This window comes from Ambystoma mexicanum, chromosome 8, assembly GCF_040938575.1.
Source record: "Ambystoma mexicanum isolate Mex_15411 chromosome 8, UKY_AmexF1_1, whole genome shotgun sequence".
Taxonomy (NCBI): domain Eukaryota; kingdom Metazoa; phylum Chordata; class Amphibia; order Caudata; family Ambystomatidae; genus Ambystoma; species Ambystoma mexicanum.
The window spans coordinates 602944577-602969792 of record NC_090929.1 but is presented as its reverse complement, the minus strand read 5'-3'; the positions used below and the strand labels follow the sequence as shown (position 1 = coordinate 602969792).

Below are 25216 nucleotides of genomic sequence, written 5' to 3'. Positions count from 1 at the left end.
TCATATTCTTGTTTTAAAAGGATTGATATATTTGTCAGTTTGGTTTCTTATGTGATTTGTGTACTTTTCCAGTCATCTCTATGAAAATAAGCATTCTTAAAAGCCAAACATTAACACGTATTTATCCCAACTAGAGGTAAGATATGTTGTCAAGTACCTAAATTGCAGGCTGGACCAAATCTGTGCTTCACCACTAAGCAAAGTGTATGATATGGGGCGAAACATTCGATCTCACTGTGGCGTTTATCCACGATTTGTAAGTCCCTGTAAGTGATTCAGTTCCCAGTGCAGCTCAAAGAAGCATAACTCGTGGTATTGCTACACATAAATTATAATAGTGAACTTCCATATACGCCCCTCACACACACAAAACACACACTTATTTGTCTCTGCTCACTCGTGGAAACTTCTAATAATGCGACGTCCCATGAACCCTCAAGTAGCAAAGAGTGACGTTCCTCCCGGTAACATTCTCTTCGATGTCACGTGCATTCATGTGTTATTTAAGGGGGGGGGCGCATGTCCTTTGCCACATAAATCCCAGAACAGTCCCTGGAGGGGGTCACTGACACCGAAAGAAGGGCTCGCAACAACTTGTCATTTGCCCATGACACACCTGAGATGGGAGGGGCCGTCAAGAACTAGCAGAGCACGTAACTACTCACCACTTACGCGAGGACGTGAGACGGACAAAGCTTATCAATTAATCTAGGAAGAGAGAGGGCTGGAGGGGACGACCCCGTCTATAACCGGTCACTTACTGGAGGTAATACAACAGAGAGAGAGAGCTCTCTCTGTCGCCAAAAGATGGGATAAGCTGGTCACTTCTGGAGATGGGGCGGGATGAGCCCCTCAGAACCCATCCTTTACTTGAGATGGGATGGCTTCATCTAGTCACTGACCGATCATGTACTGCGGGGATGGGATAGGATGGGCACTGATCTGTCAGTTACTTTAGAGGACATGGGATGCGAATTTGCGGAAGAGCTTTGTTTGGAGTCGTTTGAGGTTGCCACCGGCACCAGAAAGGGACAGTGGGAGTGTCTGCAGACTGCCACTGACCCCTTGGTGGGATCGATTCGCTAGAGCCCGCACTGGCTCGTCACTTACCCGTGAACACTGCAGCCTTTGTTGGACCTTACAAAGGAGCCGAGCCTCCGGCACCGAGCTGTGCCGTCGCCGCCGGCGCCGTGGCCCTTCCCGCCGTCTCAGCTCTGAGTGTCCCATGCCCGGCTGCTTCCTCGCTCCGCCGCGGCCGATCCCGCTTGTCTCCGGTTCTCCATGTCCATCGCCCGGCCTGCTTTCAACGGACTCTTCGGCACTGAGCTCTTGGCCGCCCCCTCTCACAGCCTCTGCCCTGTGCAATCAATAGTGGCAGCCGGGCCTCTCCTCCCAGCGATCATCCTCCCACAGCCAATGACGGCCCAGGACCTGCTCCCGGGCCTGTGGGACCAACGGAGGTATGAATATTCATAAGGCGCGGCTGCGGCCAACACAGTACACCGGCCGCTGGTAAGCTGAGAGCAGCCAGACAGCGCAGCAGAGGAAGACGAGGTGCAGCAAGCAGGCGAAGTCGAAGTACAGGACCGGCCTGGCAACGTGCAACAAGGAGGCGGGCAAAGCTGCAGTATGGGACCACCTAGGATCAGTACAGAGCGAGCCACACAAGGTGCAACAACCTAGCAAGTACGGAGTACTGGCCACGCAACAAACAGAAACCATCCAGACAACAGGATAGGCAGGCAACGTGCAGCACCTAGGCTCAGTACAGAGCTGGCAATGACAACGTGGAACACCAAGGCAAAGCTGGAGTACAGTGCTGGCCAGGCAACAACATGCACCCACAGAACAGGACCAACCAGACTCAGTACATAGCTAGCCAGAAAAGGTGCAACAACTATGCAACTCTGAAGCACAGTACCGGCCATTAGCAGCATCAATTACAGGTCCGGGGCATTACGAGCTGACAACCTGTTAATGCCGCCCCGCCCGTACCGTGCCCCTTCTTACCGGCATGCACCCGTACACGTGCCCCTTTGCGGCAATACCCGGATGCCCCTAACAGGAGGACATCACAAGTCACGCGGGCATGCTCTTACCGGCATCCCGAAGGCGATAGATAGGGCCTACACGATAGCGGTATTACAGGCATCGCGGACCACCCGTAAATAGCAACTTGCAGTGTAGCCAACTGCCACAGGAGCACACAATCACCACAGGTGGAGCCAATGGAGCCTGTCCCAGCACAAAAGGTGCACACCCACACACCACACCCTTTCCAACACCAAAATGATCTCACTTGCTGTAGCAATCCTGGGGCTGGAGGACATGCCTACACTGCTACACCAGCAACAACAACAACAACAACAGGCAGCAGAGAGGAGACGGAGGAGGAGAAGGAGGGTGAGACAGGCCCAGCAGGTCCCACCAGTGCATCCAGTGGTACCAAGTAGGCAGCCACCAATAACTCGCCTCAGAGCCAGTCCATTCAACCTAACCCCCATGCAGATCCACACCCTGTACCGTTTGGACCGGGACACCATCACCACCATAGTGGACATGATACACAACAACATCGTCAGCCTGCTCAAAATCCGCACTGCTAACCCCCCCTCTACTGAAGGTGGTGTCTGTGCTCCACTTCCTGGCCACAGGCACCTACCAGCACACAGTGGGTCAGCTGCATGGAATATCACAACCACTCTTTTCTCGCATGCTGATCCAAGTGCTTGATGCCCTCCTGAAGCATGCAAGCATCCACATATCCCTACCACGGACTGGCCAGGAGCTCGCTGACACGAAAGTAGGCTTCCATGCACTGGCAGGCACGCCCAATTGCATCGGTGCACTCGACTGCACCCATGTAGAATTGGTGGTCCCTCATGCCAATGAGGTGGTGTACCGCAATCGCAAGCAATACCACTCCATCAATGTGCAGATGGTATGTGACTCCAGCAAGATGATCACACATTGTTGCGCCCGATATACCGGATCTACACATGATGCCATGGTGCTGCGTAACTCCACGCTACCCCGCTGCATGGAGCGACATGCTAGATGACGTGCGTGGCTGCTTGGTAAGTTGCCTGACTGGGCCATGGCAGTGCAGTGGGGTTGTGAGATGGGTGGGTGCATACTCCACTTGGGTGAGATTGGGGGGGATGCATACTCCACCTGGGTGAGATTGGGGGGGATGCATACTCCACCTGGGTGAGATTGGGGGTGGGGATGCATACTCCACCTGGTTGAGATTGGGGGGGATTCATACTCCACCTCGGTGAGATTGGGGGGGGTGCATACTCCACCTGGGTGAGATTGGGGGGGAATGCATACTCCACCTGGGTGAGATTGGGTGGTGAGTGGACAATGTACTTACAGCTAAACACTGTTGCCCTGAACATCCAAACCTGAACATGACACATCAATGGCATACATAAGACTAATGCTGCACAGCAATGACAACATGCCAGACGCAGAAGCAGGCCACCATGGGTATGTCAAGCGATGGATGACTAAACATGATTACACCTGTGGCAATGCCGCTAGTGGGAATACGTACAGAGTACCATACACTGCAAATATGGGTGGCAAGACATTGATCCGCATCCGCAGTACATATGCATCAGCATGCAAGTGAACACCCTCCATCATTTGTACAACGCAATCCACACCAGCAGACCATAGCACAGTACATAATGCATCAAATGAACCTGTGTGCATACATCCAGGGACATGGGCATGTCAACACCAAATAGCTGCAGCCATGGCAGTGATTCCTAAAGAAGGTGTCAGGTTAGATATTGACTCACACATACCTCATTGTTCTCCCATGTAGGTGATGGTGGCTATCCCTTGAAGCCGTAGCTACTTACACCTGTACGGAACCCGCAGAACAGGCGTGAAGAGGAGTACAATCAGGTTCATACCCGTACCCGTGTCGTGATTGGCCTGTTGAAGGCACAGTTCCGCTGCCTCAGCAGGTCTGCTGGAGCACTCCTTTATGGGCCTGAGAAGGTGGCAAAGATCACCATGGTCTGTGTCATGCTGCACAACATGTGCATCCAGAGAAGCGTACCACTGCCACCTGACATTGACCTGCATGCACCGGGCGAGGATGATGAGGATGATGATGGAGGAGAAGCAGCACCCCTGGCAGTTCGTGATGCACAAGATGGCCGTGCTGTGCGCCAATCACTGATTGATGATTACTTCTGAACCACAGGGACGTTGATGGTTATGTGTTAGTACTACACTGGGCACTGGGATTGTGTGGACAGGGACACAGGGTGTGTGGGGAGTTGTGCACTGTGCACTGTCATGAATTGAATAAACACATACAAAATGAACAATGTCCAATCATGAAATGAATTTGAACACGGGTTTATTAGGAAAAATAACAATATAGTGCTTCATCCGTCCACCTCTCACACGCCCTCCCGCCAAAACCCCCAAAAGCCCCATACCCCCACAAACACCCCATACCCTCCAAACACCTCATACCCCCCAATAAACTCTCCCAACACCCCCCAAACAGCACCAACAACACCTCCCCCCTCACCCATTGTCATCCCACACATGATGTGGGTGGACCGGCTATTTCCGGCCTCCTTTCAGGTCCGGGGGCAGCATGTCTGTGTGCCTTACGCTGTGCCTCATCATCCGCACAGGGCTTGAGGGAGTTGAGCTGGCAGGTGTGCTTGATGGGGTGGAGGTGGATGGATGTGGCACCGCCAGTGTAGGTTGTTGCTGCTGCATATGGTCTAGCATCTTGCTAAGAACCTGTGTCACCGCAACTAAACTGTCACAAATGACTATGGTGCTTGAGTTGATGGCCATTATGGTTGCGGCATTTGCCTCCCATATTTCACGGCGTGTCTGTTCCCCCTCGGCCACATACTGGCGGACAAGTTGTATCATGGAGTCCTGGCGGGCCTCTACCCTCGTCAGGCGTGCCTCCATGTCAGTGGGGGCTGTGGAGGTGGACGGTGCTGTGGCTGGGTAAACCATTGCAGGACTGCTCTCTGACGTGGTGGACAGATGAGGACTCCCCAGTAGAACCTCATGTACCTGCATGGGGCATGCTGGTGTGCCCTGTGTGGAGTGCTGGGGGTGGACTGGGGGCTTGGAGTATGGGGACATTCAACATGCCTAGTGTCGTCCATATCCTGGTATTCCTCGGCGTGGGCATCCACATCGCTGAGGGGAGCTGTGGCTTCTGCCTCACCTACAGAACTGGTGGCAGCGGACTGAATACCATCAGCCTCTGCCTCTGCAATTGTTGCCGACTCTGTATTGGCAGTCTCGTCGGCTGCTGTATTATCCTCCTCAGCTGGCCTGGGCTGTACTGGTGCCCTGGGTTGCACTCTGGGCGTTGATGCTGCCCTGGAGGTGGAAGGCCCAGTGCCTTCTGGTCTGGCCCTGGATGCCTCAGAGTGTGTCGATGCCCTTGGGGCAGGGTCCTGCCCTTCACTTTCTGCATCATTGCCTGTGGGAGAACAAGAGATGGAGGGCATCAGTGATGGTCTTACATGCAAGATGCATGATTCGGTGCTGTACAGTCTTTCATTTTTCATGCATTGCATTCTTGTAGGTGTGACACATAGGGTACTTTCAAGGGGGGGGCATATTGGCATACGCCGTGCCCTCTCCATTCTGTACTGATGTGTACCAGCTGGCATACTGTTGTATTGTGGTTTGTGTGTTGTGTGACATGTGAATGATCCCTTTGTGTTGGGTGTCTGTTGGTAATGGGATTGGCACGCAGCATGCATTTCATCGTGCCAGGGTTTGGGCCACCATCTGGACATGGATCTGTATAAGTGTGTATGATGGGCCATGCATTGGCTTGGTTCACTTTCACATCTGTTGTACTACGTCATGCTTACTGGGGTTTGCAGGGTCACTCACCTCCATCTCCCGATGTCGCCGCACCCATCTCCATTTCACCGAAGCCCTCAATCGACTCCATATTTATAGTGGTGCTGCAGGTCTCCTCCCATCGCATCAATTTGAAGGGTGAGTGGGCCCCCCGCCTGTAGCCACGGCCTCCCTGCGATTTGATGATAGGATGTTTCGCACCCGGAGACGTAGGTCATCCCATCTCTTCTTGCAGTCTTTCACCATGCGGGGGGTGGTGCCAACCACTGTCACCTTCCGTGCCACCTCTTCCCATATTTGTTTTTTTCAAAGTTGCCCTTCACTTTTCAGGTTGTTGGCAAACACCTCATCCACATGGGCTGCCAGCGTATACGCAAGCATATTGAGCTCCTCGTCGGAGAAGTGCTTCTTGCGCTGCGGGGGGTGGTCTTGCGAGTGGCCTTAGACATGATGGATAGTATGGCCCTGCTGTCCACTCTGTAGCACTGCTGTGTTGAGAGGATTGCAATGGATTGTGATTTTTAAGATGGCCGCTGGCGCATTTCCCGTACCGACGCAATGACGTTACTTGTGGGTCCGGTATTACGGACCCGGTATTTGCATGATGGTATTGCCGGGTCCTTTATTAAGGGGTTGCTCCTAGGCGGAGGAGGTATCGGCGGGTCCCATGATGGCGCTATCGGGGGTTTGAGGGTCTTTAGCGGCATGGCGGTGCAGCCATTACCGGCATGGGGGTTTGCGTGTGCTCGCGCTCTCGTAATCACCCGTTATTAGCAGCGTTGAGGGTGCACGGACGCACTAATACCACCATGCCGGTAATTTTACCTCCAAACTCGTAATGAGGCCCAGTATTGTGAAAACAACGCCTTTTTCTGAACACAAAATGTACTTGTTCAAAAGTATGCAGGTAACTGATACCTCTCTGTATCAATCAACTGAAAAAACAGAGTGCCACTTCTCTGTATAGCGTGGCACCAGAGTGAAATCACACCTACCGAGTAAAGATTTAGAAAAAAAAAAATCACAATTGAATCTTTTCAAACAGCTTTCCTCTTTGCCTACTCGAGTTTCGGCCATAGATGTTTTCAAATGTTTCAAAAACCTGCCTTCTTCAGGGCAGATATAGTTCTGCTCATAGAGTGGAGTTATGCTTTTCAGAAATCTTCAGAGTAGCGGTGCAGACCATATGTCAATGTTCAACACACATGAAAGCCTTATTTTAGCTGATAGTGCTGAGGCCAATGTGACTTAGGGCTGAGAAATGCTTACAAATGCCGTACCAAATTGCAACTTGGTATGGCATTTGTAAGCCATTTTTCTGCCTAACTCAGTTGCTAGCGCTGCACGGAGGAATCCTTAATCCCTGTGCTGATTAACTTTTTCTCAACCGTAATTCACATCGACCTCAGCACTATCAGCTAAAATTAAACTTTCATGTGTGTTAAACATTAACACCTGGTCTGTACCTCTACTGTGAAGATTTTTGAAAAGCATCACTCCACTCTATGAGCAAAATAAATCTTCCCTGAAGAAGGCTGGGTTCTTTTAACATTTGAAAACATGTATTGCTGAAACGCAAGTAGGCAAAGAGGAAAGCTGCTTGAAAATATTAATTTGTGATTTTTTGTTTTTGTAAATCTTAACTCAGTAGGTGTGAATTCACTCTGGCACCACATTATACGGAGTAGTAGCACACTGTGTTTTGGTCTATTGGTGCAGAGAGGTATTAGTTACCCGAATACTTTTTAACAAGTACATTTCATGTTCAGAAAACAGGATTGTTTCCACAATACTGTGTTAGTTGCACAATGAGATGGTCTAGCACTTTATTGTGATGTTTGGTTGGCTGTTGTGTGAATGGTGTGTTTGAGTATATTTATTGATGCTTTGTTATTGTTGATTCGATTGTTGATATCTTGATGTTATGTACTGAATGCCTTTTTGCACTAGGTGGTCTTTGCACTTGTGACAATTCAACTTCCAGGGCACCAGTGGTCCAGGAATGAATATTGGTTTCTAAATGATCAATCAGCCCCACACCTCTAGTACACCAGAAGGGATCCGAACAGATTGGGAACACAAGCAAATTATAAACCTCTGTGTCCAATTTTGGTAACGTGGACAGAACGGCAGGCTTATCTGCGAAAGGTTGTGGATTGTTGGTTAGCTGCAACACAGCGAAAATACAATTATTCCCCAAAGATCAAAGGGACTGTCCAGTCAAGGTTGTATACAAATATCTACTTTATTATTATCACAATAGACAGTTCTAGCACACTACATAATACAGCCCACCCTGTAAAGGAATGCAAAGGACAGACAGTTTCAAAGTAGGAAATATGATGCGCTCAGGATACTGACAGGAGGGTAGTCGGTATAGTAATTAATCGCAGTAGTTCAAGGATACTTGGTTTCTACACAAATGGAGCAATGGGTCATAAAATGTCACTAGGGGCCTTCAGAGAGGGACCAGGGGGACAAAACCACAAAGTATCTTGTGCTGTCCGAGTTCTGGGTGCTCAACATGTTCGAGTCAGTTTCAGGGCGCTTTGCAGCTTCTCAGACAGAGTTCAAGATGGGAGACAGCTGTGGATATCAGGCGGCAGGCAGTTCTGTGAGCAAAGCTGGATGTACGGCTGCAGGCTGGCCTACATGCTGGCTCAAGTCAGGAATCATCTCAGTGCTGGTTGGTGGTTCTAATGCACTGTTGGCGGTGTCTCATTGGCTTTAGCGACTAAGGCGTAACAAAAGACAGTGGTGCACTCGGTTGCAGCTCGAGGGACTCGATTGGGTCGAAAATGTCCTTTAAGGCAGATGTCTGCAGATGCTTGTTGATGCACTTCTAGTTTCTTCACTGGGCTCGTGTCGTCCTTTAAGGTGGACGCCCACAGCTAAGGATAGTGTTGCAGGCTGCTGCCTTGTCCTCAGTTTGGTTCAGAGACTCAGTGGCACTTCCCACCTAAGAAGCTTGCAGCAGAGCCTAGCAGGGCACGTTGTCTACTGGCTGGGTACTGGTTCTCGAGCTTCTGGAGGGTCCTCTGGATTCGGTATCTCCCTGTGTTCCTTGGTGGATGTTTTGGGAGGGATCTTGCTTCCCTCCTAGAGGTCCAGGCCTTCCTTCACTTGCCGAGATGTGCGGTAGACTGTGCCTTCAGCCAGATTCCAGTGATGAGTTCTTACTTCTGCTTCTGATGAAGCCATCAGATGATCTGCCAAAAGAGGGTCTCAGCCCTCTTTTAAAACCAATTGGACCACAGGGATTGGTGTAGGATAAACCTACCCTAATGAACCAATCCTGGGTCCCCATCAACAATCTTCTGTATGCATGAGGTCATAACCAGAGTGCTTTGTAACAGAAAAGGTAAAGGGGTGAAAACATGTAATACTAAGTCCCACCCATCTTCCTGTCTGTTGTGGGTCAAAGGATCCCTCTGGTTAATGGAGCTCTCTGTGGTTCCTGATTAAAGCGCAGGTCTCTCTTGAAGCTGCAACGAGACCAGATTTTGTGGCCCCGCCAAACCACATACTCGTACCTTGTGAATAGGCTTCCCCTGTGGGGATGACTTTTGTAAACATGCAATCCCAGACATGGCATTTCCCTGTCAATCAATACTTAGGGTGAGAGCTGGCATCAGGTTGACACAGTTGCATGTCAAAGGTTGTAGGGGTTTCCTGTCTCCTTTGTTAACTTTTGCAGCCGGGCCCCATGTGAGCCTGTTTGAATTAAATTCTGATTAGTATGTTAATGTTGCAACCAACTACAGGGCTCAACAAAAGGACATGATGGATCTATGGAGCTTTTCCTAATTAGGCTGGCCATGGTAGGGGGAAGGTTGGGTCCTCCTCCTTCTGGAGATGCACTGTGTACTCCACATGTCAGATCCTAACTAAATTTGACAGGGGGGACTGTGCCTGTTGGCTGTGTCCACCCAGAGTACACAGGTCTATGCGTATGTCATGCGGTGAGCATAGAAATATGTGGGTGAATTAGCCCCACACATTTTCCAGAGGTGTATCTGCCATCCTTTAATTTCATTTAAAATTTCAAAAAAGCCATGGTGAGCCCACACCCACCGTGCGGTGGTCGAATTCCTCACAGCAATCATTCCATATTCTTATTAAAAGTCATTTTTGCTTGAAAAATATATTTTTTTGAAGGCAGATTGAACTAAAGGGCACATTCGATCTTTTAGGTTTGTTGTTGTGAATCCCATTGTTCCCGATGGTAAGATGAGCTGCAAGGTGCACTACATTTGACTCCTAACTGGCACGTGCTTCATCGTTTCATCCCTGGGCTTCTTAGTACCCAGCCTCCCTTATCTTCCGTCACTTGCTGCAGCACCCCCCATCTCTCTTTCCGCCTCCAGCAGCCTACAACCTAAGCCAAGCCTTTCTCTGCAGGTTGGTAGTCTCCTCCACACATCCTGCACAATCTTGAGACACTGACCCTGATCTCAATCCTCCTTGCACTGCAACACTAAACTTTCTTCTCTCAAGAACTGACTTCAGCTACTGCACCTGCTACTCCTTCTCCGTGCCTTCCATCCTGGTTGCGCACCAGCCAACTCCCAACTACGCCAACATGTGTGTCGCCCACCCACTCCCACGTTTAATTTCAGGCCTCTCTTCTCCTTAATCTAATTGCCAACCAATGTTGTCCTGTATGTTTTGAACGTCGGGTTTCTTTTTGAAGCACTCTCTACCGCATTTACTGTACAGCATGAACCTGAATCTGGATGTGTTTTCAAACTGCATTCTGACTGTTTATTACTGCATTTGAGCGCTTTGCTGGAAATTAGTTTCTCGATATGTTTAAATACCTGCACTGTGACTGAATTTTGCGGCTTTCTGAGGGCTTCTCCTGTTACCCAAAGCTAGTTGTCTTTAATTATGCTCAGTGTACACAAATGCTGCCTCTGGCTATTTCTAATGCCCAAATTCCTCGGGCTGTTTAATTTCTGGATTATCTACCTAGCATAATCATTTAATCAAGTTCCTTCTGTAATATATTGCTTTCCAATTGTGTTGCCTTTTTCATTAGCTAGATTAATACTGCTGGTTGCTCTCCTTACTGCTGCCCTTGTTGAATTGCTGCTATCTCCACATTTGCTTAAACTTCAAATCTAGGCATCTTAAACATGGTTTCCCTTGTGTATTTGCTGCATTTTCCAGCTTTTAGGAATCCGAAATCTGGAAGTTTTAAAAATCTACTACCCCTGTTTGGATTTTTTTTTAAAGTACCTTCCTTAGCTGGGCCTTCTTGGCTGCTAGGCTGCCTGGTGAATTCCTTTGCGCACTGTGCAGCGTTCCGTTCCTCTCTCTTCCGTGTGGCATCCGCCCTCCCACCTCATGGTGCACTCCATCTCCTCTATCTACTCTAACTGCTACTCTATCACCTATCATCCCTCTTTTTTGAAGCATGGAAGGAAAAAGTTTAAGCAACGCCTCCTGGCCTCTAACTCAGGCCTGCCCATTGCAGATACCTATGTTAACGCTTCCTCCAGGCAGACTATCATGGATTTCCTCTTTACTGTCCCTTATCCTGGCCTATGGACTCCCCATGTGGTCTCTTTCCTTTCCCCTTTCTCTTCCTCACCCAAGTAATGGTGGAACCAGATGGAAAGTACTCTTGGCACACTTTCCATCATCTAGGTGCATCATTACTAAATTGTTAATGTCTACTGTCACGACCCAGGGCTCTCAGCCCAATCCCCTGTTATCGACAGGCGTCTCCCATCTCTCATTAACTTACTCCTCTCTCCCCTCTCTGATATGATATAATAAGTCATTTATAATGCGCCTGTACACAAGTGTTTCTGTCATCCCTCTTGCCTCCAAGCCCCCTCCGAGGGTTATAGCCCACCCCTGTACCCCTCCTCAGAAGACCTTTAAAGGTGGCAACCAACATCACTTCGCTACCCTTAACACTTGTTCTGCTGTCAAACACTCCTCTGACATCTGTCACCTCCTTGAAGACCTTGACCTCGACATCCTCACTCTCACTGAGACGTGGTTCAAGGCTCCATCACAGCTTTTGACACTCTTCTCCCTGATGGCTATAAGATCCTCTCCAATCCTAGGTCAAACCGGTTTGGAGGTGTAGTTGCCCTTATTTTCCCCGAATGTGTCCCTGCTACCATCATACCCAGTCAATCCTACTCTTCCTTTAAATGCCGCCTCTGTAGGTTTGTATTCTCTACTTGCCTCTCACCACCATCTATAGGCCCCCTGGACTCATCTCCCCCTTCCTCTTGGAATGGGCTGATCTCTCATCTTCTGTACTATCTGCCTCCTCTAAGCTTCTCTTTCGCAGAGATTTCAACATTCATCTTGACTCGCCTGATGCAGCCACTGTAGTCTTCCCCGCTCTCTTACTCTCTTTCCCTCACTATTTTCCCCTCTGGTTCGACACACTTAGCCGGACACACCTTGGATGTGCTAATTTCCGCAGACATCCCTATCTCTAACCCTCTCCCTAGTCCTGTGTCCTGGTCCGATCATGCTCTCCTCTCCTCCCATCTGGAACTCTCATGCCCCCAGCCTATGCCTCAGCCCCCAATGGTAGTCTCCTCCATCATTCGACAAATGAAGCAAGTGTCAGTCACTGCATTTGCCACCAGCTTCATTCCTCATCCTATCCCTTCTATTCACTCTCATAATGACTCAGCTCTCACTAACCTTAATCTCTCCATCTCCAATACCCGCGACATCCTTGCCCCTGTCATGATGATCCGCATGAAGCCTGCCTCCTAGTGTAATTCCTAGTATGATTCTGGCCTGGCCACTCTGAAATGCAAGTGCAGAGTGACAGAGCGGAAGTGGAGAGCACAGGCACCTCCACTGACAAACTAGCATTCTGCCTGTTCCAAAGGCAATACCGACTTTGCATTCATTCTAAGAAGAGGGCCCATGTCCAAGCCTGCATCACCGGAACCACCAATAACACAGCAGAACTTTTCAAAATTGTAAGGAACTTGCCAATCCAACTCTCTTCCGCCCTCTCAGGCCCTCTGCACTGTACTGGCCTCCCACTTAACCACCAAAACTCAAGACATCCTCTCTTCTCACTCCTCTTCTCTTCTCCCCTCCCAACCCCCTGCCCAGCCTGCCTCCCTTAGCTACCCTCAATCCTCCGCCTTTACTTTCCTCTTTCTCTCCCATTTTACCAGATGAGGTCTCTAAAGTGGTCCACTCTATGAAAGTCTCTTCAAAACAGGTGCTCCCTTGCTCTTCCAGAACCATCAAGGACAACATCTCCTCCCTTGCCCTGCCTTGGCTGATTTCTCTAATCACTCTTTTGCCACTGGATCTTTTCCACTACACCACAAACACTCCCTTGTGCACACTCTCCTAAAAAAAGCCGTCAGCTGACCCTTCCTGCCTGGCTAACTATTGCGCTATCTCCATCACCCCTTTCCTGGGCAAACTACTGGAGAAGTTGGTCATCCCTCAACTGATCCAACACACTGAATCTTTTGGCTGTCTCCACGACCACCAGTCTGGCTCAGAGCATCCAGCGGCATGGAAACTGCTCTCCTGAACACCCCTGCTGACCTGTCCTCATATCTTGATTCCAACTCCCCCTCCTTTCTCACCCTCCTCGATCTCTCCCCTGGCTTTGACACCATCATGCCACCCTCATAAATCGTCTCAGTGACACACTCTGCATCACGGACCGGGAACTGTCATGGCTGACCTCCTTCCTATCGAGCCGTCCTTCCCAGGTGCAAATGGGCCCTTTCCTCTCGTCCATCTCTCACTCTACCTGCAGCGTTGCTTAGGGCTCCATCCTATCGCCGTGGCTTTTTTAACATCTACCTTTTCCCTTTGGCCCACTTGATCTCCACCTTCTCCCCTCACTTCCAGTGTCATGCTGATGACACACAGCTTTGCTTCAAGCTTCCCTCCTCTTCCTCCCCTTCTTCCTCTCTCATACATGAATGCCTGACTGCTATCCAGGCATGGTGTGCTGCCAATGATCTCTGCTTTAATTCCAGCAAGACTGAGATCCTTCTCATAGGGACGCCTGCTCTCTCTTTCCCTACCACTCTCTGGCCGCCCTACTTGGGTTCCATCCATCAACCGCTTGTGAGGCAAAAAAACTTGGTGTCATCTTTGACTGCGCACTCTCCTTCTCCCCTCATATCAAGACCCTCTGCATCATCTGCAAGGCGTTGTGGGGCCTGGGTCCCTGCTACATCCAACTACATCCAACTCTCACTGCCCAAATACCTCACAACTAGAGCACTGTGGTCCTCAACTCCAACTCTCTGCAGCTCCAATTCTCCAAGCAGATGATGGGGGTCGATCTCTATCTTTGGCAGGAGCCTCTTTCTGGAATGACCTCCCTGCCTCTCTCAGACTTGAGCCGGATCTCCTTAAGTTCACAGAAGCTTCTCAAGACCTTCGTCTTCTCCTCCTCCTTCCCTCTCCCCCATTCTTGCTAATGCCCACCCTGCTGCTGCTTCTGACCAACTGGTTCCTTCTGAGTCATACAGGGGCCAGGGCCTCCCAAGACCAGTCTACCTCAACACCTCCATACTAGCACTTGCCTTCGGGCACCCTCCCCTGACTTGACTACTGAGTCAGATCCACCCCCATGCACTAGCTTACCCATACCCTTATCCTGTCCCCTAGCGCACTTGCCCTCCTGACCCCCTGCAGCACTTACTCAGCCCCTGGGCCTCCCTCCTTTCTTCTCCCCCACCCACCCCGGATCCCTACCTCCCTTCACCCTGTCCCCCCATACCCTGCACTTCATGCTTGCTGCACTTGCACAATTCGAATGTCACAAGGCCTAGTAGGACTGTTTATTGTTTTTATCCTCCTCTGTTCCCCCCTGCCCCCTTAGTCTTGCGGCACCTGAAAACACTTTCTGCTGTATAGGTGCCATATAAATGTTCAATAAAATAAAAATAAATAAAAGATCCTTAGATATAAAGTAATCTATCTGGGTTGGCCTCGGGTACGGGATTTTGTTTCAGTACAGAGCTAGCCAGACAAGGAGCAGCAACCTGGCAGAGCGAGAGATAGTACAGGACAAGCCAGTCACCGTGTAGAAACCATCCAGAGAACAGGACAAGCAATGCAACCTACAGTAACCAGGATCAGTACAGGAACCAGATAGAGAGCAGGACCAGTCAGCCAACATGCAGCATCCAGGCTCAGTAGAGAGCTAGCCAAGCAAAGTGCAACAACTAGGCAAAGCTGCAGTAAGGACCAGTCAGGAAAGAGTGCAGCATCCTGACAGAGCACAGGAGCCTGCCAGAGTACAGGAACAGCCATTGGATGTACAGTATCTAGATATTTACAACAAGCTGGCATTATACAGGCAGGGCTTGAGGTGTGAACAAAAATACTGGAACTATGTTTGTGAAAGCAAAAAGAAGATATCGAGGCGGAGTACCACATAAGGAAATACACCAAATGCGGGTTCAAAAGATACACAGATCTTTATTCTACAACTGAACAGTTTCAAAGGACAAAGCAACAGATAGCTATCAGGCCTCAGTACAAAACAGCGAATGCCAGCCCTGTTCGGTGTGTTCAGTGAGTGGGACTGTACATCAGAATAGTCATACCTTTTATACAATGCAAAACATGATGTCCAACCCACTTGTAAGTTAATGAATCTCGGATCTAGGGTTTGTGCCGAGTTTGTTCCTAATTTATGCATCCATACATTTAGGGGTTATCCTTAATACATTCACCAACAAGTTACAATAGCAACAGTGTGTCTCTGGATTTCATATTGAGCCTTCATACACATTTATACAATATAGTTAAACAAGTGTTCACATTAGATGCCCAAACACTATTGTGCACAAAATATGTTCATGGATTAGCTTCGTTGGTACAGGTAATCCTCTATACACAGGTCAACGCAGGACAAGGTCTCAGTACATGACCCTAACATTTGGCCTGCGGGCAGTTTACACATTAACTTGTACACAGAGGTCAAGACGGCCATGTTACATTCAAAACGACACTGTCCGCCATCTTAGAACACAGGGTGACTTTAGAGTGAGAATCTAAAATGGCGGATGAACCTAAAATTGCAGCTAACACTGATCTAAGGTCAGGACCTTGCAACGCGGATTTCCTCACAGAGCGACTTTGCCTAGGCCAATACATATATATACATACGATCTAGAGGGTATAATATGATTTCCCGTTCGACAAACCCTCCTTTTGGCCTATGCCAAGCGCTAAACTACTTCTAATCACTTTACAAATAACTCCACGTCTCAACGTCCATACACCCTGAATCACCATCGGAGATATCTATTGCCATTAGATCAGTTACTAGAATTTCTTTCAACACATATTCATTGGAGTTCTTGTCTGGGGAGTATACCTTGCGTCCTAATGTAACTATCGCCTGTGCACAACATCCCCCTAGCATCGGACATATACCAGGAAGACATTGTATACAACAACAAACAAACAACAGAATTCACAAAATGATCAGCAAGACTGAGAGTACCTTCCAACCCCAAGATCGCAAGAAGTCCCGGAACCAAGCGCTAAGATCCCAGTTTACCTCGGGAACATGCACTTCTGAATTTAGGACATGCAGATTCTGTATTGCCTTGAAGATAGTTGGGGAGGAATCTGGCACGAAAACACAGCAAGCAGACCCCACTAATTTACATACCCCTCCACGTTCAGCCAGGATGACATCTAATGCCATCAGGTTCTGAAGTGCTACTAACCTTATTGCTTTCTGTTCTAAAGTCATATTATAGAGTATGTCAGTGGTCCAGTTGATGGTTCTCTCCAGTACTCTCGCTAGTCTCCTGATATCCTCGGAGTTCATTATTTGTCCCCAAAATGGCACAAAGGATTTTGCTACGTCTCCCAGAACTTGTGCTGGAGTGTCACCATTCTCGTCCCGCTGTGGACGAGACTTTGAAACCTCTACAGTACTCGCTATGAATACCCCGGGAAACAGGATCCCTAAATAACAAGTTCCCTGCCAATCTCTGGGTAGCCATGGAATTGCTACATTACCGCAAACAAGGTCGGCAGGTTCGCCTACATACAAAGGTCTGTCCTCCCCAGTCAAATTTGCAACGTTGGCGCAACCTTTAAAATCATCCATTGACTGAGTACCATTCCTCTGTATGCAAAAAGAAACTGACTCGGGGCTATGGTTAACAGTGTAGGAAGGAGGCATGGCATCCTTATTGCCTATAGGAGCCATTTTAAAAGAAATCAAGGATTGAAAAGGACGAGACAGTCTATCAGAAGGCCTAATAGAAGCAACATTAAGCTTACTCCTATATGCGAAGAGCGAGCACCCCAAGGGAGTCAGAACACGTTTTTCAAACTGATTCAAATTAGTCCCATCAAAGTTCCCTGAGAAGCTATCATTCCAACGACCAAGGAATAGTGCTTTAAGAGAAGCATAGCATGCAGTTGTCAAAGGTAAATGATGAATATACCAACCTAGCCCCTTATCCCCGTGTTGAAGTAAATGTGAACAGACCCAACAGTTGGACTTATTAAAGATGGCATGTTTAGCATTCATGATAAGTAATAATGTGTTGTTATGATATCTCTGTCTATGCTGAGAGTCTCTAGGAGATAGAGTGTGCAGATGCATGAAAGGAGTAGAAACAGTAGGTACATTTTCAGTCGGCAACAAATTCTCAAGCGGATGTATTTCTTCTAGATACCAGAAGCCTAAAACAATGACTATTATACCAATTAACATTATCACAAAACAGCAGTACGTTTTCGGGCCCACATAGTTAAATGTTCATTTCCGTAACTGGTCGCACAGTCTTTTCCCTTTTCCATACGAGCGGTTGCAGGCATTGTAGTCTCCTAACAAAAAACACCAATGTTTTTAGCTGGCAGCCTCTAGGCCAAGCGTCTTCTTAGTCCTTCCACAAACCCTGGCCAACAGAATCCCCTTTTCAAACAATTTATCGGGCCAAAAGCAAGCCCTTGATGACTTTCTTCTTCCCTGAGCGCACAGCTGAACCGTGCCGTAAATCTATTTCCTTTGACGCAGATCGTACCTTGTGATCCCTGGTACTGATTGATCCGTGGACAACGGGTCGTCACTTCCCAATGGAAGCGGTGAATGAACGGAAGTAAGGTTAGAGGCACAATTGGGGATCGCCTCTAGAAACAAAATGGTTGGAGAGTGTGGGGGTGGAATGGCTGTTTCCCAGATCTCTAAGGATCAGGGTGAATCCCCGACACAGTTTCGATGCTAGTTACTGCTTTGGGATCGTTGGTTGCAGTCCTGGTGAGGGGTTCTGCTTCTTCTGTATCATATGGCACTGGGTGTGGAATTTTCTTGGTGTGTGTCGCGTGGATCCAATTTTTCCGGCCTGCCACTCGCACCGCCGTCTGTGTGACCAGTAGGATCTGAAAGGGGCCCCACCAACGAGGTGGAAGGCAAGGCGATCGCTCGAAGGACTTTACAAGAACCCACTCCCCAGGTCGTATACTGTGACCGGGGCCCTCGTATCGTACAGGTAAAGCCTTTCTCACCTGGTGATAAATCAAATACAATTTTTAGTCAACTGGCTACAGTAATCTGAAAGAAGTACATTTTCAGCATTTCTCAATGAATGACAATTTAGAATGTTCCAGATATTAGCAGGCCTCCCCATTACCACCTCAAAGGGAGAGAGCCCAGTCCTAGTATGAGGGGTTGTACGCATTGATGACAACACGATCGGTAAGGCATCCGGCCATTTTAGTTTGGTGCCGGCAAACGTCTTAACGAGCTTGTTTTTGATGATGCCGTTGTGTCTTTCCACTAGTCTGGCACTCTGAGTGTGTCTGGCCGAATGGAACCATTTATCGATCTGTAATCCCACGCATATCTGCAGAATTACAGCAGCGATAAAATGTGGACCATTGTCCGACCAGATGACTCTTGGTAGCCCGAACCTTGGGAAGTATTCCTTTAACATAGCCTTTGCAGTAGTCATGGCTGTAGCGTCTTTAACAGGAAAAGCTTCAACCCATTTGCTGAAAGCACAGATGACAACTAACACATACTTCAGATTATTACACCGTTCAATGTCAATAAAATCTAAGTGTATAACCTCAAAAGGGACAGGAGGTGGACCAAAACTTCCCCTAGGAGTTGACGTTCCCTTTCCCACATTATGCTGTAAACAGATCATGCAGTCTTGAACAAAGCGTTCAGCTACCTTAGAGATTTTGTCATTTACCCATACGTTTTCCAACATTTGTGTGATTTTGCGTGCACATATATGTGTGGGACCATGGGCCATAACAACCATCATCATAATGTGCGCGTCGGGAAGTAGCCATTTCCCTTCAACTCTGTCAACCGAACACTCATCATCATCAAGTTTCCCCAAGCCCTCAGCCCATTTCTTAGACTCTTCTAATGTGGCATCGTCTTGGATATCCCTTACGGAATCAATACCCTCATCCATAGTACAGGCATTTGTGACCTCCCTCGAAGTGTACATATCTGAAGAGAGATCAGTGGCAGTCTGTTTAGCTATCTGATCATCGAAAGCGTTCCCTTTTCCTACATCATCTACAATCTTTTGACGCGCTGCGCATTTTATGATAGCCAGCTGAGTAGGGAGTGCAAGTGCTGAGAGTAGCCTTACTATCAGGGAGCCATGCTGGATCTTTGTACCATGTGAAGTTAGGAACCCTCTTTCCGACCAAAGTCTCCCAAAGTTGTGAACCACCTCAAAGGCATACTGACTATCAGTGTATATATTCACAGTAAGCCCTTTGGAAAGTTTGCAAGCTCGGGTCAAAGCTATAATCTCTGCAGCCTGCACGGAGTTATGCGTGATTCTCTTGGTTTCCTCAACCGTGCTCATTGTAGTGATTGCATAAGCAGCTGTGGTGTACTATCCGGAAGTTTGAAGCAGGAGCCATCGCAAAACAGCTCCCCTTGTGGACTGTTCAAAGGAGTATCTTTTAAATCAATTCTACCCTTTGTCTCTTGTTCGGTAGTGTAAAGGCAGTCATGTGACTCTTCGTCACTGCAAGCAGTACCTTGCGGGAAAGGTAAGAGTTCAGCCAGATTAAGAACACAACACCTCTTAATTTGTATGTGTGGTGCAAACAAGATCAATTCATATCTCGTCAACCGTGTGAAAGTGAGGTGTTGCGTTTGAGTTCTGTTCAGTAGAACATCCACACAGTGAGGTACCATTAGGGTTAAAGCATGGCCTAGGACTATTCCCTCACTCTGTTTTACAGACGCAGCAGCAGCAGCGACAGCTCGCAAACATCTTGGCAAAGTGCATGCTACAGGATCAAGGGTGGAAGAAAAGTAACTGCATGGCCTATTCTTCCCTCCATGTTCCTGCGTTAACACAGCCAAAGCACATCCATCGCATTCATGCACAAACAACACAAAGGCCTTTTCATAATTTGGTGTGCCCAAAACCGGTGCCGAGCACAATGCAGTCTTGAGCAAATCAAATGCACGCTGGTGCTCCATGTTCCACGGCAATGGCGAAGAAATGCCCTTCTTCGTCAGAGCCAACAACGGCTTGATCTTTAACGAAAAGTTGGGGATCCACTGCCTACAGTAAGAAGCCATTCCTATCAAAGCTCTAACTTCCTTCTGTGTATTTGGGACAGACATGCTAGAAATGAGTTTTATCCGTTCAGGCGTCAATCTTCTTCCCTCCTTTGACAGGCGATAGCCTAAATAGGTGACCTCCAGGCAACAATATTGACATTTTTTAAGCAGAGCTTTATGTCCGTGTTTAGCCAGGTGAATAAGTAACAACACAGTGCCCTCCTTACAAGCGCTCTCTGAATCAGCGGCTAACAACAAGTCATCAACATATTGTAGCAGTGTACAAGTAGAGGGCAACTCAAGGGTATCGAGCTGCTCTTTCAAAGCCCTACTGTAGAGGCTAGGACTTTCCATTTAACCTTGCGGTGCACGGGTAAATGTGAAGGAGCATCCCCCCAAGGTGAACGCGAACAAATATCTACTGTCCTTGTATATAGGAATACTAAAGAAAGCATTCTTCAGATCCACAACACTAAAGTAAGTAGCTGAAGCCGGGATCATAGTTAATATTGTCGTCACATCAGGCACAATTGGAAATTGTGGAGCGACGATCTTATTGATGGCACGCAAATCAATTATGAAACGAAAAGGAATTGCATTATCGCCTTTTTTGTACATGGGCAAAATCAGACTATTGCACAAACTACCTGCAACTTCCTCAATCACCCCTCGATGCACAAAATCAGAGACGATGCATTTCAAAGCTTGCTCACAATCGATCGAGATCTTATACTGTGGAATACGTGGCAGCTTTACTCCATGTTTCAAGATGATATTAACAGGTTCAATTCGCAAATTACCGACATCATTGTCGTCAATTGCCCACAAACACTCCGAACATCACTAAATTCCGGCGGCAAAGGCCTAGTCAAGAATTGAGAGACAGAAAGTTGCTGTGGTGAAATTGTCAAACGCACTCCATCCGAAGAACAATGAATTACCGCATTTAATTCCTTTAATAGATTCAACCCCAACAAATTCTCTCCATAATTCGAAGTCAAAAGGAATGGACAGTGGTCCGTAAAGGGACCCAAAGAAATAGGTACCGGTGAAGGAACCGGACAGACGACTGGTGTGCCAGAAAACCCTACAGAAACATTGGTTTGCCCTGACAGTGGAATGTTTGCAACCCGAGAATGATCAATGGAACACTTCTGTGCCCCTGTATCTATCAAGAATAGATGTTTCCTATTTCCCACTAACATTTCAACGTAGGGACCTTTCTGATTAACGGGAATAGGCATTGGTTCCAAACCCTGCTTCGGGCAATCCTAGCGAAACAGAATGTCGTCAAAAGGAAGTTCTTCAGAGAGGTAAGCGGCAGAAGGATGATCGAATATGTTTCTAGTATTCACACTTGGTGCCTGATTATTCTGTGAAAAAGGTTGCTGTGAATCTTGTGCAAACTGACCTCTACCAGGGCCCCCTACACCCGGGCGACCTCTGGGTCATCTACCCATATTCCCAAATGTATTATTTGACCTTTGTCGGAGGATCGGGCATTGTGCAAGCCAATGACCCTCTTGCCTACAATAGGCACACTGGTTAATGTTTACAGGACCCAAGGACACATTTCCGTGTGAGACATACTGACCTCTAATTTGTGAATTACCTCCTCTAGGGCCTCTAAGTACTGAGCCATGTGCAATACTTCTGATTGAGACTTTGCTTGCCAAGCGCCCTCAGAAGACATAATTTGCGACTGGATGTCAGGCAGCAATCCACGCAAAAATTTGTCTACGAATAATCTTTTCCCAGACTCTGTGCCTAAGTCTTGTCCACTGAAATCCGAGAATACCTGTTCGAACCGATTAAAGAACTCGGTAACACCCTCAGACTTCCCTTGGACACAGGCAGTAAGCTTGTCCCAAATAATTCTCTTTTTGGGAATTATAGTTTTCAATTTTGCAACGATTCTGTCAGGTAAAGTTAGTATCACCTGAGGCGGTCTCTCGCCAGCTGGCCTTTCTCCATCGAGTCTAATTATGTTGGCCCATGTATCTCCTAACCCTGCTACTTCATCTATAGTCCTAACCTGTTTCCACAAATCTACGGGCAGGAGTACGGGAAATAACAGATCAATATCACTTAAAGTGAATACTGAGGATTGCAAACCAGACTCTATTTCTTTATAGAACCCTGTCGGATTTTTCCTAATGTCTGGAATAGATTGCCTAATGGTGTTCACTTCCTGTCTCGAAAATGGGACACGAACAAACTGCGACACATAGTGTGCAGGGATATCCTGAGCTGGCGTACCTGCTGCAACGTTAGCAGGGATCTCTACTTTTGGGAAAAATGTCAGAGAAACCTCTCTCATAGGCAACTGAGAAGTAGGCAACTCCGAATGCTTACTAAGCAACAGAGCCAAATCGAGCGCTAAAGCAGCCAAAGAGGTGTCAAATGAAAAAGCTCTCTTGTAAATACTCAATAACTCTGCGGGAAAACAAATCTTTCTTTTTACACACTCATCCTGTAGGTATTCTACCATTACCTGTATCACTTTCCTCTGCATTTCTGGCGTATACTGAATATATGTGTCATATACTTCAATAAGAGTTATCGATGTGTCTGAGATCCATCTAATCGCCTCTTTCGTGCAGATTCGCATTTCCTCAGATATCGATTTACGACAAGGAAGGAATCGTTTCTGCACATACATAATGTCCAAACTATCTCCATCTTTATCCTCATTCTGCAACCTTTCCAACTCCTTTCTATACTCAAATATCCTCTCAACATGCTCTTGTACCTTCTCCGCAGTGTCTCTAGAAAACGCTAAAGTGTTCAGATCCCTCAATTTTTGTGTGAGATCTGTATCGTTTAATCTGTCCCACATTACACAGAAATGAATCCCTAATCCCTCAATAAAAACATTTTTCTCAGGAAAATTGTCCATATTAGAAAGTGTGGCAAAAACTTTAGCTTGATCACCCTTCTCCATACAATGCGCTTAGCCCACGCAATTAACTCACGTTTCTTCTCTGAAGGTACAGTATTGTGAGTAACAACCCTTGATCCCATTCCTTGATCTACTACAAGGGGCATAGAACCACTTGGAAGAGGGAGAATAGGCAAATTCAACGGAGGTGTTATCACTCGCGCAACGGGCAAAAGTGGAGGAGCAACAACAAAAGGAGGACCAACAACTGGAGGAAGAGGAACAGCTGGAGGAACGATAGGAGCAGCAGGAGGAGCAGGAGGAGGAATAACAGCAGGAAGAGGCAAACCAGCAGGAAGAGGAATATAAATAGGTGGCGCAGTGGCACCAGGCCTTCATTCATTTAACAATTTATCGATACGTTCATCAGAAACATGAAAGTCTTTAGAAGGATAGATTTTCTGGATACCAAGTGAGAAAGCCCTATCCATATTCCTAGCTGACTCAAACTCTTTATCTTGGTCATAAAACAACACTTTTTCATTGTTCGTTTTATGACGGCGCGCATGTTTTTCTCTATTCTTAAGCGGCTGCAAAGCTTCTTTCTTCCAATTCTGTAATACATCAAATGCTGCAGGTCTAGCCTTTTTCTTTAATAATATAGATTCTAAATACTCAATACAAGGGATTTCAAAACTACCATTGATTGGCCACGGAAGTTTGGAAGCATGTCTAGTTTGTCTGTGCCAAATATCATTAAACACTATACTACCAACGCCATGCTTACAGTAAATGGGACAAGCCGGCGACCCCTCCTGTGGCACCGGACAGCTAAATTCCAAAGATTGTCTGTCCTTGTGGAATAATGCCCTGAAGCAGGCAGACAATTTCCCAGGCATTTCAGAATACTGGTGTTAGCTGGTCAGTAATTGCACTTGAAAGTGTAATACACCAAAACAAATTATCAGGATACTTAAGGTCGGGTCACGACTCACCTGATCAAGCCTAAGGGGGTCCGATCAGATTTCAAAGTTTTTCTAAGAAATGTTTACCTGGTGTTTGTTGATTTTGCAAATCTGCCCGCCTCGATAAGTGGACCCTCGTCAAGATGACGACTCGGACCGCATGCTCACCATCCAGGGATCGGGTCGTGCAGCGCTGCTGAGGTGTCGCTTCTCATTCAGGAAAGGGCCCCTTTTACACCATCCGATCCCGATCCGATAGCCGCGTCAACCTTCAACGAGCTGGCCTCAATCTTGAGGGTCCCTATTCGGGCGCCATCTGTGAAAGCAAAAAGAAGATAGAGAGGCTGAGCACCCCAAAAGGAAATACACCAAATGCGGGTTCAAAAGATACACAGATCTTTATTCTACAACTGAACAGTTTCAAAGGACAAAGCAACAGATAGCTATCAGGCCCTCAGTACAACACAGCGAATACCACCCCTGTTCGGTGTTCAGTGAGTGGGACTGTACATCATAATAGTCGCACCTTTTATACAATCCAAAACATGATGTCCAACCCACTTGTAAGTTAATGAATATCAGATCTAGGGTTTGTGCCGAGTTCGTTCCTAATGTATGCATCCATACATTTAGGGGTTATCCTTAATACATTTGCCAACAAGTTACAATAGCAACAGTGTATCTTTGGATTTCATATTGAGCCTTCATACACATTTATACAATATAGTTAAACAAGTGTTCACATTAGATGCTCAAACAGTATTGTGCACGATAGATGTTCATGGATTAGCTTTGTTGGTACAGGTAATCCTCTATACACAGGTCAACTAAGGACAAGGTCTCAGTACATGACCCTAACATTTGGCCTGCAGCAGTTTACGCATTAACTTGTACACAGAGGTCAAGACGGCCATGTTACATTCAAAACGACACTGTCCACCA

General features: G+C 47.5%; 1 protein-coding gene and 1 long non-coding RNA gene across 4 annotated transcripts in view; one reads left to right on the top strand and one right to left on the bottom strand.

The window, feature by feature from the left end:
- Positions 1–1249, bottom strand: part of ARHGEF10L (Rho guanine nucleotide exchange factor 10 like) — a 972373-nt gene extending 971124 nt beyond the window's left edge. For all 3 annotated transcript variants that reach the window (XM_069610308.1, XM_069610311.1, XM_069610312.1), the window contains exon 1: positions 1111–1249. The gene's annotated coding sequence lies outside the window, so the exon portion shown is untranslated. The remainder of the gene's footprint in view (positions 1–1110) is intronic.
- Positions 1250–1754: 505 nt separating this feature from the next.
- On the top strand, positions 1755–4349 carry LOC138472236 (uncharacterized). Its single transcript, XR_011268576.1, has 2 exons — positions 1755–3077; positions 3836–4349. It is a non-coding gene; the product is annotated as an uncharacterized lncRNA (long non-coding RNA).
- Positions 4350–25216: the final 20867 nt, after the last annotated feature.